The sequence below is a fragment of the Anomaloglossus baeobatrachus genome, chromosome 4 (assembly GCF_048569485.1).
Source record: "Anomaloglossus baeobatrachus isolate aAnoBae1 chromosome 4, aAnoBae1.hap1, whole genome shotgun sequence".
Taxonomy (NCBI): domain Eukaryota; kingdom Metazoa; phylum Chordata; class Amphibia; order Anura; family Aromobatidae; genus Anomaloglossus; species Anomaloglossus baeobatrachus.
In genome coordinates this window covers 311,737,898-311,753,947 of record NC_134356.1, presented here as the reverse complement: position 1 = coordinate 311,753,947, position 16,050 = coordinate 311,737,898, and positions in this window count along the sequence as shown.

The window sequence follows — 16,050 nt, the reverse complement described above, 5'->3', positions numbered from 1 at the left end:
AAGCATACAGTCCTGGATGGAGCATGCTGAGCCTTGTAGTTCTGCAGCTGCTGTCTGCTCTCCTGCATACACTATTGGATGGAGTATGCTGAGCCTTGTAGTTCTGCAGCTGTCTGCTCTTCTGCATACACTAGTGGAGAATGAAGAACACATTGAAGAAGGAAATGACATCAGACCTTTTTTTTTGTTCACTGATAAAAAACGCATAAAGACGCAGTGAGCAAAAACGCATAAAGAAGCGGAAAAAAAACGCACCAAATTGCGGCAAAACGCGTGTTTTTTTGCCGCGGGTGCGTTTTTGTGCAGTTTTTGCCGCAAAAAACGCACAAAAACGCAGCGTCAAAAAAACGCAGTGTGTGAACCTAGCCTTACGTTGTATTATATATCAGGATGCTTATTAGACAAGAACATAGCTAGAGGTTGTCCACTACTTTCTATCTTTTGCACATCAATAAATCAAGTGTCTTTTCAAATACCTTAGTTTTTCCTACTACCCATGACAGCACCACGTAGAGAGGGGATCTGCCCTCCAAAGGCAACCTGACACCAGATTTTGCGACTATAAGCTGCGGCCAACACCAGTGGGTTCTTATATGCAGCAATATAACATGCTGTATATAAGAGCCCAGACCGCTGTGTTCATAATACTCATTTGAGGGGTGGTGCAGTGCAGACGGGTTGGATGGGTGTCTCCGTTCTCTGGTACCGGTGCCTCCTCTTGTAGCCACCTTTGTCCTCCTTCCTCTGATGCCTGGGTGCATGACGCGTCCTACGTCATGCACACAAGCAGGCATGGAGGTCTTACGCAGACGCACTACAATACTTTGATCTGCCCTCCTCAGGGCAGATCAAAGTGCGCCTGCGCAGGACACTAGTGTCTGCTTGTGTGGATGACGTAGGATGCGTCATGCACTCAGGCTTCCGAAGGAGGAGGACAAAGATGGCCAAAAGAGGAGGCGCTGGTACCGGAGAATGGAGATACCCATCTGACCAGCCTGCACTGCACCACCCCTCAGGTGAGTATTATAAAATGACTTTTACATTCTACACATCAGTCTGGGCTCTTATATACAGTATTCTAACATGCTGTAGATAAGAGCCTACTGGTGGTGGCCGCAGCTTATAATCATCAAATCTGGTGACAGGTTCCCTTTCAAGGGCAGGAAACCTACTGAATAAAAGGGTGTTACCTCTCTTACTCATCAGTTGGTTTCCTGTCTTTGGAGGGAAAACCTCTGAAGCAGTATTCACCAACCCACGCTTCGCTTCCTGGGACAGGCAGTGGAAGGGTCCCTACGACTGGAGCGAGGGATCCTGGTGGCGCCGCGGTGGGCCCAGGGGGGTCTTTCACAATTCGCACGGGCACGAGCCGCGTCATCCCTGGGGTGTTCCATCAGACTGCCATACTTCCGGGGTGTGCATGCGCAAGATGCGCTTCCTTATGGGCGCACTCTGATGATGCGCATCCGGGATCAAGTGATCACAGTCACATATTCAGGAAAAGAGGTCACTTCCAGGCATCGGTGGAAGCATCCTGGGGGAGAGGCTGTATCTGGCAGGTCCTGCACTTGCTTAAAAGTGTGGTCTGACCCCAGTAGACCACTTTAACTCCAGCGCCACATTATTCCCCAGTGAAGATGGATCAGGCAGACCAGGCCCAGGAGAAGCAGCAGCATCACCACCAGCAAACCGGACCAGGTTGGCAGCAGAAGGGGCAACGTGGTAAGGATGGCATGGAAGAAGACTGATTCCACTGCCTCCAGAGGAAACACATCACCTGACCCGATTTCTCCCCCTTATCCAGTACCGTCAGCAATATCCTTTATAAAGTGAGCTTTCACATAGATCACTTACCAAAAGTTTCCCCTTTTTCTCCTATAGTGTTTTGTTAGGAGAGGCCCAAGAAAAGTCTTATGAAGACTAAGAACAGGTAGTGCGCCCTCTGTAGGGAAGGGTTACCCAGCGCCTGGCCCAAGTATCTATGCCGGTCTTGCATTCAGCAGACTGTGTGTGAGGAAACCCCTGGCTTTGCCTCCGATCTAAGGGTAATTAGATCTGAGGTGAAGAGCTTCCTTAAATACCCCTGTCCCATGAGAAGGAAGGAGAAGGCGTGGAAAATCGTCACCTCTATCAAGTGGACCAGACAGGTCGGAAGGGGAGTGCGAGTCCTTAGACTCCTCCTATTTGTCCTCTTCCTCTGACACCGATATGGAGGGCACCACTGCTTCCCCCAAGAATATACGGATAGGGTGGTCAGAGCAGTTAGGTTCACAATGGGTATAGTGAAGGAAAAAACCTGTAAGACCGTGGAGGACATCATGTTCGGGGGCCTCGAGCAGAACAAGTGTCGGGCCTTCCCGATAAATGAAAAAATCAGTTCCCTCATCAAAACAGAGTGGAAGAAACCATAAAAGTGGCGTCTTCTTCCATCATCCTTCAAGAGAAAATATCCGCCACAACATCGTGGAATAAGGCTCCGAAGCCATATGTGACTGTCGAAGAGATTCACCTTGCCCTTCTAGTATTTAGGAATCTTGAAGGACCTTATGGATAAAAGGGCGGATAGTTTCCTAAAGGGGACCTAGGAAGCTTTAGCAGGGGCCCTAAGACCAGTCATCGCTGCAATGTGTACAGCCAGATATCCTTATCAATCTGGCTAAATTACCTGAGGGAACAACTTTGTAGCAAGGTAGTCAGAATGGATATCCTATCCACGATCCCGTTGATGTGTCAGCGGACTCAGCAAGGATGGCAGCGAGATCGGTGGTGTTCTCAAACGCCGCTCGTAGGGCTCTCTGGCTTAAATGCTGGCCGGGAGATATGCAGGCTAAGGTGAAACTATGTTTTATTCCTTGTGACGGGGAATTCCTGTTTGGCTCTGTATTAGATGACATCTTGGAGAAGACCGGAGATAAGAAGGGGTTCCCAAGCATGTCCCTTCCATGTTGCCTTTCGGAAGACAAGAGAATCCTGTAGAAAACCCCCTAGAGACCACCGAGGAAGGAAAGACCAAGGCCTCATGTTTAAAGGTCCTTCCTCGAAGGAAAATACATTTTTCCAGTGATGGGTGTCCCCAGGCAGGGGGAAGACTCTCCCTATTTCTTCCTGCCTGGAAGAAAATTTCAACCAGCAGCTGGATCCTTGCACTATTAAGCTCCGACCTAAAGTTGGAATTTCAAAACTTGCTGCCTCAGCGTTTCGCACTAACACCTCCCCATACATTCCTGATGGAGCAACAGGCATTGCAAGTACTAGCCCTAGTAAAGAATTCAGTTCTCTTGGAGGTCCTGGAGCATGGGAGGGGATATTATTCACCTCTCTTCTTAATGAAAAAAACAGACGGGCCTTTCAGGACCATAATAAACCTGAGGGACCTGAACGTTCATGTAAAATTAAAGACCTTCAAAATGGAAACCATCAGGTCAACAATAAAGATGCTACTTCTGGGATATTAGATGGCCGTCCTGGACTTAAAGGACGCATAATATCATGTACCTATACACAGGGAATATCACAAATTCTTCAAAGTGGCCCTATACAACAATGGAACAATACAACACTTCTACTACAGAGGTCTCCCCTTCGGGTTGTCAGTAGCGCTGCGCATCTTCACCAAGCTGATAGTGGAAGTAAGGGTATCGTCTCACTAAACGACGTACCAGCAATTCCGACCACGATACGACCTGGTCAGGATCGCTGGTACGTCGCTACAGGGTCGCTAGTGAGCTGTCAAACAGTCAGATCTCACCAGCGACTCGTGTGACGATGCTGTGCTTGGTAACCAGGGTAAATATCGGGTAACTAAGCAAAGCGCTTTGCTTGGTTACCCGATATTTACCCTGGTTACCAGCGTACACCGCTTACAGGCTGCCAGCGCTGGCTCCCTGTATACGTAGCTAGGGTACACATCGGGTTACTAAGTAAAGCGCTTTGCTTAGTTACCCGATATTTACTCTGGTTACCAGCGTACGCTGCTTACACAGAGTCGATGCTCGTTGGTCTCCCGCCGTCAAACACGCCGATGTGTGCTGCACAGCGGGAGACCAACGAGCAAATAATGAACCAGAACAGTGTGTAACGATCAGCGAGTCACAGCAGGGGCCAGGTCGCTGCTTAGTGTGACACACAGCGAGATCGCTGATGAGGTCACTGGTATGTCACAAAACCTGTGACTCAGCAGCGATCTCGCTATGTGAGAAGTACCCATAACCGCTCATCTATGGAAGAGGAACACGCTACTAATCCCTTACCTAAACAATTTTCTGATAGTGGACGCATCTTTATCACCAATGTGCTATTCAAATACAGGAAGTCTGCACCACCATGGTAAGTCTGGGTTGGCTGCTAAATCTAAGAAAATCAAGACTAGGCCATGCAGGGTACAAATGTTCTTAGGACTCATTCTAGATTCCAACACCCAGGAATGTCATCTTCCACAGGACAAGGTAATACGGCTCTACAATCAAGTCTCGAGAGCAATTACTGTACGTCGGCCGTTATGTCTCTCCTGGGGTCACTAACATCGTGCATCCCAGCAGTTCCCAGGGCTTGAATGCATACCAGAGAATTGCACTGGAATATACTGGAAAGCAAAGTGACTCTAAAGGGACAAATATCAGCAGAGTTAACGTTAAAATGATCAACGATTCAGTCCCTTTTCTAGTGGAAGAACACAGGAAATCTAACAAGGGTTGTAGCCTGGAGGAATTCAGTTTCAAAGATTGTTACTACAGATGCAAGCTCCAGCAGCTGGGGGGGGCTCATCTGAAGGACCATCTGGTTCAAAGGCAGTGGTCGGAGAGGGAGAAACAGGCCTCCTCAAACCTTAAGAAACTGATCGAAGTAGAGCACGCGATACTATGCTTTTTACCCCTGTTAATGGGTTGCTATGTACGAATTCTCTCGGACAATTCGGTAAGAGTGGCTTACATCAATCATAAAGGGGAACCTTGTTCCAGAGCCCTGTTAGAGACAACACTCTGTATATTTCAACTGGTGGAGAACACCTGCAGTCACTAACGGCTCTACACATCAAAGTGGATTTTTTGAGCCACAATCGGCTAAAGCAGAAGGGTGGTTTCCTATGAGTATTAGGTTTGGATCTCATGTTCCATGTACACTCCAAGGTCCATTTTATAGTGGGCTTCTCCTAAATATTTTGGAGTGAAGTAGGTCCGTTGTGACCACTATTTGCATGGATTTAATCTGTGCCGTATGCACTGGCATTGATCCTTGAGTGGCTTGAGTCAGATACTATGTGTTGTGCTTAGATCACACACACCGTTATTGACTCACATAAGGCTGTGATCATACGCCATGTGTATTTTGTTCCTTTAATATAAATCACGATTATCGGTGACCCTGTTCACTTTTTATTGAGGTCTTTAATAAATGTTAAGTTTTAGTTTGTATTAGTGTCTCCTAGGAGATTTTTGTACTTTCAACCTTACTGCTATATTTATTTCCATACCCTTGGGTTGTTATAGAAAATTGGCTATTGCAGAGGCTATTAGTTTAGCCTATGCCGCCGCAGGCAAGTCGGTCCCGGAGGGGTTGAAAGCTCATTCCACAAGAGCCGTGGCAACCTCCTGGGCGGAGAAGTCAATGTCTCCATCAAACACATTTGGAAGGTAGCAACATGGTCTTCGCTCTCAACCTTCCATAAATATTACCGGCTTGATCCACCTTCCACTTCTGATCTCACTTTTGGCAGAAGGGTTCTACAGGCTGTTGTCCCTCCCTAAAAAATGATTTGTAATTCTCTGTGTGGTGCGGTCATGGGTGGTAGGAAAAATACGCAATTACTTACCATTAATGGTTTTTATACGGAACCCATGACTAGAGATGAGCGAACCGGTCCCGGCTCGGCTCGAGGTCGGTTCGCCGAACGGAGGTCCCGTTCGAGTTCGGCTCGTCGAACGTTCGACGAACCGAACTCGAACTGCATAGGAACAATGGCAGGCAATCACAAACACATAAAAACACCTAGAAAACACCCTCAAAGGTGTCCAAAAGGTGACAAACAACTCACAACACATGGGAAAGTGACAAGGACATATACTCATGCGAAAACAAAAGAGCTGGACAAGGAAAAAGAGGAGGACACACAGATATATGAGTATATGCAAGGAAACATCGATTCCATTATTGTGCAACTTGAGCCCTGCTCATTTTAGGCTTCCAATCTGGATAAATTGCCTGAGCTCGCCACGTACGCCTTGGGGATCTTGTTGTGTACTGCAGCCAGCGTTCTCTCGGAACCTGTCTTCAGTGCTGCTGGGGGTCTGCTGTCAGATAAGCACACGTGTCTGTCCACTGACAATGTGGACATGGCTCTCAGAGGACTTTTCTTCCCCTGGGTCAGCCAGGGGACGGGAAAGGCACGCGTATTTTTGAGAGTGCTTCATGCAAAGCATCTTTTTCTTTTTCAAAAGGGGGCTCAACCGATGCCAGTCAAGTGGGGTGTGTGTGGCCCAGTTAGTGGCAACGAGGGAGACTGTGGTTGGAGTCCCCTCGCTGTGTTTCTAAAAGAACCAAGATGAACAAGTCATGGCTCTCAGAGGACTTTTCTTCCCCTGGGTCAGCCAGGGGACGGGAAAGGCACGCGTATTTTTGAGAGTGCTTCATGCAAAGCATCTTTTTCTTTTTCAAAAGGGGGCTCAACCGATGCCAGTCAAGTGGGGTGTGTGTGGCCCAGTTAGTGGCAACGAGGGAGACTGTGGTTGGAGTCCCCTCGCTGTGTTTCTAAAAGAACCAAGATGAACAAGTCATGGCTCTCAGAGGACTTTTCTTCCCCTGGGTCAGCCAGGGGACGGGAAAGGCACGCGTATTTTTGAGAGTGCTTCATGCAAAGCATCTTTTTCTTTTTCAAAAGGGGGCTCAACCGATGCCAGTCAAGTGGGGTGTGTGTGGCCCAGTTAGTGGCAACGAGGGAGACTGTGGTTGGAGTCCCCTCGCTGTGTTTCTAAAAGAACCAAAATGAACAAGTCATGGCTCTCAGAGGACTTTTCTTCCCCTGGGTCAGCCAGGGGACGGGAAAGGCACGCGTATTTTTGAGAGTGCTTCATGCAAAGCATCTTTTTCTTTTTCAAAAGGGGGCTCAACCGATGCCAGTCAAGTGGGGTGTGTGTGGCCCAGTTTGTGGCAACGAGGGAGACTGTGGTTGGAGTCCCCTCGCTGTGTTTCTAAAAGAACCAAAATGAACAAATCATGGCTCTCAGAGGACTTTTCTTCCCCTGGGTCAGCCAGGGGACGGGAAAGGCACGCGTATTTTTGAGAGTGCTTCATGCAAAGCATCTTTTTCAAAAGGGGGCTCAACCGATGCCAGTCAAGTGGGGTGTGTGTGGCCCAGTTAGTGGCAACGAGGGAGACTGTGGTTGGAGTCCCCTCGCTGTGTTTCTAAAAGAACCAAGATGAACAAGTCATGGCTCTCAGAGGACTTTTCTTCCCCTGGGTCAGCCAGGGGACGGGAAAGGCACGCGTATTTTTGAGAGTGCTTCATGCAAAGCATCTTTTTCTTTTTCAAAAGGGGGCTCAACCGATGCCAGTCAAGTGGGGTGTGTGTGGCCCAGTTTGTGGCAACGAGGGAGACTGTGGTTGGAGTCCCCTCGCTGTGTTTTACATGCTTTTAGAAGGGCATGACATGGCTTAGAGGTTGACTTTCAGCATCTGTAAACTGTTGGCTACCAAAATGCTGCCTTTCCAACCTTTTTAACCGAGGATTTTCGAGACCTTATGCCCATCGCAGTGCCCGAAGAGCCGATGCCCAGGCGCCACTCCTTCTCCAACAAAGGCGTGCACGCGCTACACCAGCATGTCGCACTAAACATCACAGATTCCTTGAGAAACTCTGTGTGACAGGGTGCTTTTCACCACAGATAATTGGCCCAGTAAGCATGGACAGGGGCGTTACATGTCGCTGACTGGGCAATGGGTTACTGTGGGGAGAGATGGAGAAGGGTCTGCTGTACAAGTCTTGCCGTCCCCACGAGTTGTTTCAATCCTTCTTCTGTATGTAGAAGTTAATACACTGCTTCTGCCTCTTCAACCTCGTGTGGGTCCTCCACCTTGGCGCAAACCCTGTGTGGTCAGGCCACCCTTCCTTGTAACTGCGCACAAGGACTACCACACACCTCCTTACTATGCTGGCAGCAGAGCTCAATGCCATCAGGCGGTCAAAGTTTTACTTTGAAATGTATGGGAAATGTGAGTCACACCGCTGAGAAGTTGTGGACGGTTAGCTCTGGAGACCGAGTTTCATCAATGGTTGTCTCCACTCAACCAGCAGCCAGGGAAGGCCGGGTGCGACAATGATGCAAACATGGGTGCGGCCCTTCGCTGTGACAATGTGACACACGTGCCTTGTGTGGTTCACGTGTTGAACCTGGTTGTCCAGCAATTTTTAAAGCACTATCCTGGCCCACATGGCCTTCTGCAGAGAGCACGGTGTAACGCCTTGCTTGATCCACACACTCAGATGGGCTGTAAATGATAGGCTAGAGGGAAGCCACTCACCAAGCAGGACCCCTAGAACCCTGAAACCCTTTAACCCCTATACAGGGATTAGGAATTGCACAGGGCCCAAGGTGATTAATACCTGTGGAAGGCTGCAGTTCCAGAGAATAGTAGTCAGGCAGGGTCAAAACTTCCATCATGCGCACACAGCAGCTCAACAACTTTCGTCGCTACAGAAGTCTTTAGGTCTGGTGGTTAAACGCCTGAAATGCGATGTGCCCACACGCAGGAATTTGAATCTGCACATGTTGCAGCGTTTGTGGCAGCACCGCCGAACCCTGCTGCAATACGTTATGACATATAGCCTGGGATAACTTGATCCAGAGGTGGTGCAGATCACGCTGCTGGAGTGGTGTCAGATCAAGGACCTATGCACCCTGCTACACAGTTTACAAATGTCGACGAAGATGTTTAGCACTGGCAATGTCATTCTCAGCGTGACAATTCTGGTCATCTACAGGATGGAGCACACTGTAATTATTATTCGGAGTCAGGTGTTGGGACAAGAGGAAGGGGAGGAAGTACAGGAGGAGTCATATGCGGAAGGAATAACAAGATCTACGAGGTCCAGATGGTCAGCGGCACCTATGCGGCAGTCATGGTGAGGGAGAGGGATTAACAAGGGCGCATAGTATCAGCAAAAAGTGTTGATGAAAGTGCAGGAGCCCATGAAGAAATGGAGGACGAACTGGCGATGGGCATGGAAGACTCAGCAGATGAGTGAGAGCTTGCTCACATTTCGGTTGTGCGAGGTTGTGGGGAGAGGGCAGAGGAAGGAGGCACGATTCTCACGTCTCTGCCACCAACACACCAAGGACTTGGTCCTCCTGGATGCACAAGACACATGAGCGCCTTCTTGCTGCACTACCTACAACATGACCCTCGGATTGTACGAATTCAAAGTAATCCAGAATACTGGGTTGCCACACTGTTAGATCCCCGGTACAAGACAAAATTTGGCAAAATAATTCCTGCCATAGAAATGGACGCACGTATACAGGAGTATCTGCAGAATGTGGTACGCAATCTTAGATCTACTTTTCCACTAAACACCAGTGCTGCACAGAGTGAATCTCAACGCTTTGTCATGGATAGGAGGAAATGGTCTTTTACTTGTCCACATCTGAGGGACCGAGGGCTGGCTGCTGTGCTGAGATGGCGTTGAGTACGGTGTCCCTGCAGAGTTGCACTTTTGGTCATATACCAAAATGAGTTGAAAAAGGACAGATGCTGGTGGAAAGGGGAACAGGTGTGTTGGAAAGGGGAAAAAGTTTTGGTCCGTGGATTTGGTGGTTAAGCAACAGTAACATTTGCTGAAGAAACACCATCTGTTACAGTGGGACTGGCAGATTTGGATAAAGTGGTATATACTATGTTACCGCTATATAACGAAAATTAATAAGAAAAGAAAGAGAAAGGTATATATCCCCATCAGCAGTCAGTGTCCACCGTGCTCCCAGTTGGAAAAGGAGAGGTTGGCAACTGGAAGGTTTGGTGGAGGATACAGAGCTGTGTGGCTATGAAACTAATAGTAGCCTGAACCGAGTTAGACGCCATTCGGATCTGGAGACTGGGAGCCCTGTTAGCGTCACAGGGTCCACATGCCCACCCAGCCCAGGAACTCCCTGTTAACAACACAGGGGCCATTGAGTACGCTGACCGTGTGCGTAGGGGCACACCTGTGGACAGCAGGTGCATCATCAGCAGCAGGCCTGTTAATGCCACTGGGCTGCACAAACAGGACTGGTAGGACAGGAGCTGGTCTTAACCGTTCTGCGTTACCAACTGTGGTGGTGGCCTGCATCGACACCCTATCCTTGCCTACCTCTGGCCTAAAGCCGCAATGGGTTCAACACATGGAGGGGTGCTCTTTCGGAGCATAATAGAAGACTGCGCACCTCCTTGTTGGCTCCAGCCCCTTTTATAACCTGGGTCCGCCCCAAACCAGGGTGAACCACAATGCACCTCCTGGAGACAAAAGTAGAGTGACACGTCATGAGTGGCATAACTAGCGTCATATTTGGAAACGCAACTTCAATGATGACCTCATGGCTGCCATGACCCAAACACCTCACCAGTCATCGTCTGACCATCAATAATGCGGTGACAAGTCATAGGGGTGGGCCTCTGCAAGCCATTTGGGAGGACACCTGATGCCCTGTGGTCTATATGGGACCCCCACATCAGGGGCAGGGCCAAAGAGTTTATTACCGGACATAGTCTCTGATGCAGTAAGTGCCTGAGCATGCTCAGTAGCATGAAATACAGTCTCTGAAAAAAGACTATCAGCTTTAGCATGGTGTCTAGGCACAAAACAGGACTTAGACCCGGCACGGAATGCAAGCACCTGTGCAAAGAGGCTTTTCACACTTAGTGTGGGAGCATGCGCTGTATCCCGAAATGAAGACTTAGCGTCAGGAATGGCACAGTCAGGCGGAGCATACTCACTAGGTGAAACACTGTAATTAGGCTGCAGCTGGGGTAAATCGGCACACGCATGCGCACTAGCTGCCTCTCCACACTTAGACGTGGAGGGGAAATTGCTCTTGGAGATGCTGTCTATGAACAGAAGGAAAAGCTAAAGGAAGCCTGACTTTCTATCCCTCCGAATTATCAAATGCAGCAATGAATTCCCTGAGTTTGCTATAACATTAGCGTAGCAAAATGTGCATGAGGGTGTCATGTAGAGGTGCTATAAATAGCTTTGCACCAGTGGGGCACTAATGGAATACAACAGCCAGTTCTATGATGCCACTAAATGGCAGTATTTTTTGCTATCATTATAGCTTATTAAAAACAGAGCAGGAGGGTGTCATGCAGAGGTGCTAGAAATAGCTTGGCACCAGTGGGGCACTAATGGAATACAACAGCCAGTTCTATGATGCCACTAAATGTCAGTATTTTTTGCTATCATTATAGCTTATTAAAAACAGAGCAGGAGGGTGTCATGCAGAGGTGCTAGAAATAGCTTGGCACCAGTGGGGCACTAATGGAATACAACAGCCAGTTCTATGATGCCACTAAATGGCAGTATTTTTTGCTATCATTATAGCTTATTAAAAACAGAGCAGGAGGGTGTCCTGCACAGGTGCTAGAAATAGCTTGGCACCAGTGGGGCACTAATGGAGTACAACAGCCACTTCTTGTATGCCACTAGGTACACTGACTGTTTGCTAGTATAATGGCTTAGTTAAAAAGAGTTGGAGTGTGCAATGCAGGCAGACGTGCTGCAAATATCTTTGCACTACTGTGACTACACAAAAGTCCAATAGCCACGTTTAGGATGCCACTAGGTACACTGACTGTTTGCTAGTATAATGGCTTAGTTAAAAAGAGTTGGAGTGTGCAATGCAGGCAGACGTGCTGCAAATATCTTTGCACTAGTGTGACTAGACAAATGTCCAATAGCCACATTTAGGATGCCACTAGGTACACTGAGTGTTTGCTAGTATAATGGCTTAGTTATAATGAGTTGGAGTGGGCAATGCAGGCAGAGGTGCTGCAAATATCTTTACAATAGTGTGAATAGACAAAAGTCCAATAGCCACGTTTAGGATGCCACTAGGTACACTGACTGTTTGCTAGTATAATGGCTTAGTTAAAAAGAGTTGGAGTGTGCAATGCAGGCAGACGTGCTGCAAATATCTTTGCACTAGTGTGACTAGACAAATGTCCAATAGCCACATTTAGGATGCCACTAGGTACACTGAGTGTTTGCTAGTATAATGGCTTAGTTATAATGAGTTGGAGTGGGCAATGCAGGCAGAGGTGCTGCAAATATCTTTACAATAGTGTGAATAGACAAAAGTACAATAGCCACGTTTAGGATGCCACTAGGTACACTGACTGTTTGCTAGTATAATGGCTTAGTTAAAAAGAGTTGGAGTGTGCAATGCAGGCAGACGTGCTGCAAATATCTTTGCACTAGTGTGACTAGACAAATGTCCAATAGCCACATTTAGGATGCCACTAGGTACACTGAGTGTTTGCTAGTATAATGGCTTAGTTATAATGAGTTGGAGTGTGCAGAGGACAGGAGGGTACAGTGCCAGGATTGTGGGGCTCTGGGTAGAGGAATGGAAGCCTGCCTTTCTATTCCCTCCTAATGGGGAAATGCAGCGACGAAATCCCTGACCTTGGCTACACAGACGCTGTCTCTGTTTTCAGGACCTGTCACCTATGGCTCTGACCCTACCGGTTTGAGCCCTTAAAAGGACTGATAGAAAGTGCTCTCCCTAAGCTGTCTAACGCTGTGTATGTCCCTGCATTATAAAACCGGACATTTTCCTCCAGGACGCCATTATCTCTTCTGCGTCTTTGGTGTCAGACATCACTGTCGCAGCTCCGTCCTCCTGAGTCCTATCGCAGCTGTATCGGCGATAGGACTCAGGAGGACGGAGCTGCGACAGTGATGTCTGACACCAAAGACGCAGAAGAGATAATGGCGTCCTGGAGGAAAATGTCCGGTTTTATAATGCAGGGACATGTGACATGGACATCCTATCACACATGCCGTTGCTTCTCTGGCTAAAAGTCCACTTAGCTGTGTGTGTGTCTGGGATTGGCTGACATGCTGGCCCGCCCCACTACACGCGCGCGCTTAGGGAAGGAAGACAAGGAAAAAAAAAAATGGCGATCGCCATTATAGAAACAGCAGTGATCTGAAGGCGCTGTTCCCGCACACTATACACTGAAATGTCATAATAGTGTGATTCACAGAGTGACTTACACTATTACAGCGGAAACCAAGCTAGGAATTAGCTGTTTTTTTGCTGCTAGAACCGTTCTCGAACGTTTCTAGAACTATCGAGCTTTTGCAAAAAGCTCGAGTTCTAGTTCGATCTAGAACAGGCCCCAAAATCACTCGAGCCTAGAACTGGAGAACCTCGAACCGCGCTCAACTCTACCCATGACAGCACCCACATATTCCCTCCTTTCTCATGTGACGTATTTAAATAAAATAAAAAAAAAAATACATGTAATATAATGAACACTGTTTACATAGTGTCTATTTGGTGTCCGGTGTAGGTTTAAGTTAACAAGCCGAAACAAGAAAGCCAGCACATAATTCTAAACTGCAAATTTTTGCCAAAAATCTCCAATGTTATTAAAAAGTACAATCTTTTGAGCTACTCTAAAATAATTTATTTAAAAAAGGTGCCATATGGCCTCACACATTTAAAAAGGTAACTGTTTAAAGCAGCACCTACCTGATGCTTTTCAGTCCCATACCCATGACTAAGTCATGGCTGTGGGTGGGACAGGCCCAGGCAATTGCTGCTTGAATTAAATAGCCTGGTGACAGGACTGGATGACTGAGGTGTGAACAGTCACCACTTGCCAATGAAATGGCTAGGATCAGAGTGATCTCTTTAGGCCTCATTAACAAGTCTGATTTTCCCAGCTAGCATTCATACCTGTGATAGTCTAGGGGGCCATTCTCATGTCAATTATTTTTCGCAGTCCGTGAGGTGTGTAGTAACCGCAGAGACATGTCAGATGTTGAGAGTCGGATCAAAATGGTCTATGCAAGTCCATGTGTCCATGGAAAAAAAAAAAAAAAAAGTCTAAGACATAGCACAGTAATTGAAGGGAAGTTTGCCTTTTTAGATAGTTTTTACTTGTACATTTTGCAGAAAGCTAATGAGTAACACATGAAACAAGTGAGGGCATCATTAAAAAGCTTGGCTCTGAACATATTCTTCACTGTAAGTAAATACCCAGCACTTTTGAAAAGTCAAAATACACATTTCACCAAGGAATGGAAAAAAGTGAAATATAACCAGTTGATTTTTTTTCTTATATGGAGGAGAATAAATTAAAAATTGGAGAACACCGTGAAAGGAAAACCAATGCGATTTTTTGAAATGTAGAAAAGTGATGGTACAGAATATCCAGATGCTTTGATCAGTTCATCATTAACAGATCTCTTATAAATGCCTTACATAATTCTGGATTTTACATACACAAATTTTAGTTTTCATAATGTTGCATTTTTTAGTAATTTTGAAAAGTTAAAATAAATGTACAGTGAAAATGGTCTTAATACTAGAGCCTCTCAAATCAACTGATAAAATTTTAGAACAATCTGCTAATAGACTATGAGCAAACAGGGCCTGCATATAGCGTTGTAAAAAATTAAAAAATATACCGTATATATTTATTAACAGCAGCGATTGCTGCAGTCATGCACTGCTCCTGCGTGTTCTAGGGACATCACGTCGACAGGTAAAAGGGAGAGTTTATCCCACTGAAAAACATGCAGTTCATAGGCAGTGGACATAAAGGATGCATTGGAATAAGACATTGGATAGTACATATCCGAGAAATCCATCTTTTTCTTACTATGTAAATGAATTGTTACGCTCTGGGAGCAGTTTCTATGGAAGATTTATGTCCGTCCCATAGAACTTAATGTAATTTGAAATGGGGAAATACCAGTGAGACATGTAATGTCTCCTGACCTACATGTCTCCCCCTTCTAACGGCCCCTTCATTGAGAGCTCATGTGCACAATCGTTTAAATCGGTGTTTTGACAGCAGTTGTACCAATGTTATTTTATGTAGCCGTGCACGTCAGATTTTTTCCTTGAGGAGGGGAGGGAAAAAAAAACCAAAACCCTGCATTATATGATATCCGAGTGCAGTTCAATTTTCACTGACTGAGATACTGAACTTTTTTTTTCCCCTTTTAATGTCAGATTGATCCAAGTCAGATTAGTAAAATTGGGCAGAGTGGGATCCCAGTTTGACCAGTTCTCAGATGTAGAGAAAACTGTTGTGTGTACATCGACCCTTAAAATAAGCTCTTTATGCAGATCTGTGTCTGGCCCATAGCGCTCATCAGTCCTTATTCAGAGCTTAGGAGAGTTGATTCATAGGTCTTTAGTAGGCACAATAATGTGATTAAACATAGTTAAGTGATTACAGCAACAGAAAAAGAAAAATGGCAAATTTAAATTAGTTGTTAGTGTTTATTAGTGAGCATTCCCATATTCCGGTACTCTGTATTCGAAATGGGTAGGACACTCGGAAGGGCCTGACTCTGGTACAGAGCATAATAGAAGTCAATGGAAAACGTAAGCATTTTTTTTGCCAGTCTAACCTGCTCGTTTTGAGTACCGAGCACACAAGCATGCTAGTGCTAGTGCTCACTCATCACTTGTTGGGTTGTGAGTTCTCCAAATATATTCTGTGATTCTTTTAAATGTAAGCAAGACGCTTTATACGTAACCACTGCAGGGTAACAGCTATTAAGAGATTTCCTGGATGGACAAGTGTGATGCAATATAAAAAGTAGACCACTCATTTCAGACATGCTGACTTGAACATGCTATTACAGAGGCAGTAGTGTAATGCATACAGCTGGCATATTAGATGTGAACGCATGAAATTACACTTGCATGGACATTAGGTGGTTAGTGGAGCGTGGCAGAGCCACTGGCAAAAAAATAATAAAAAAACGGTCTAGACCTTACAGACCTTATTTAAAAAGACACCCTCTCATTAAGTAATTTTTTATTAATTCGGTGTGTG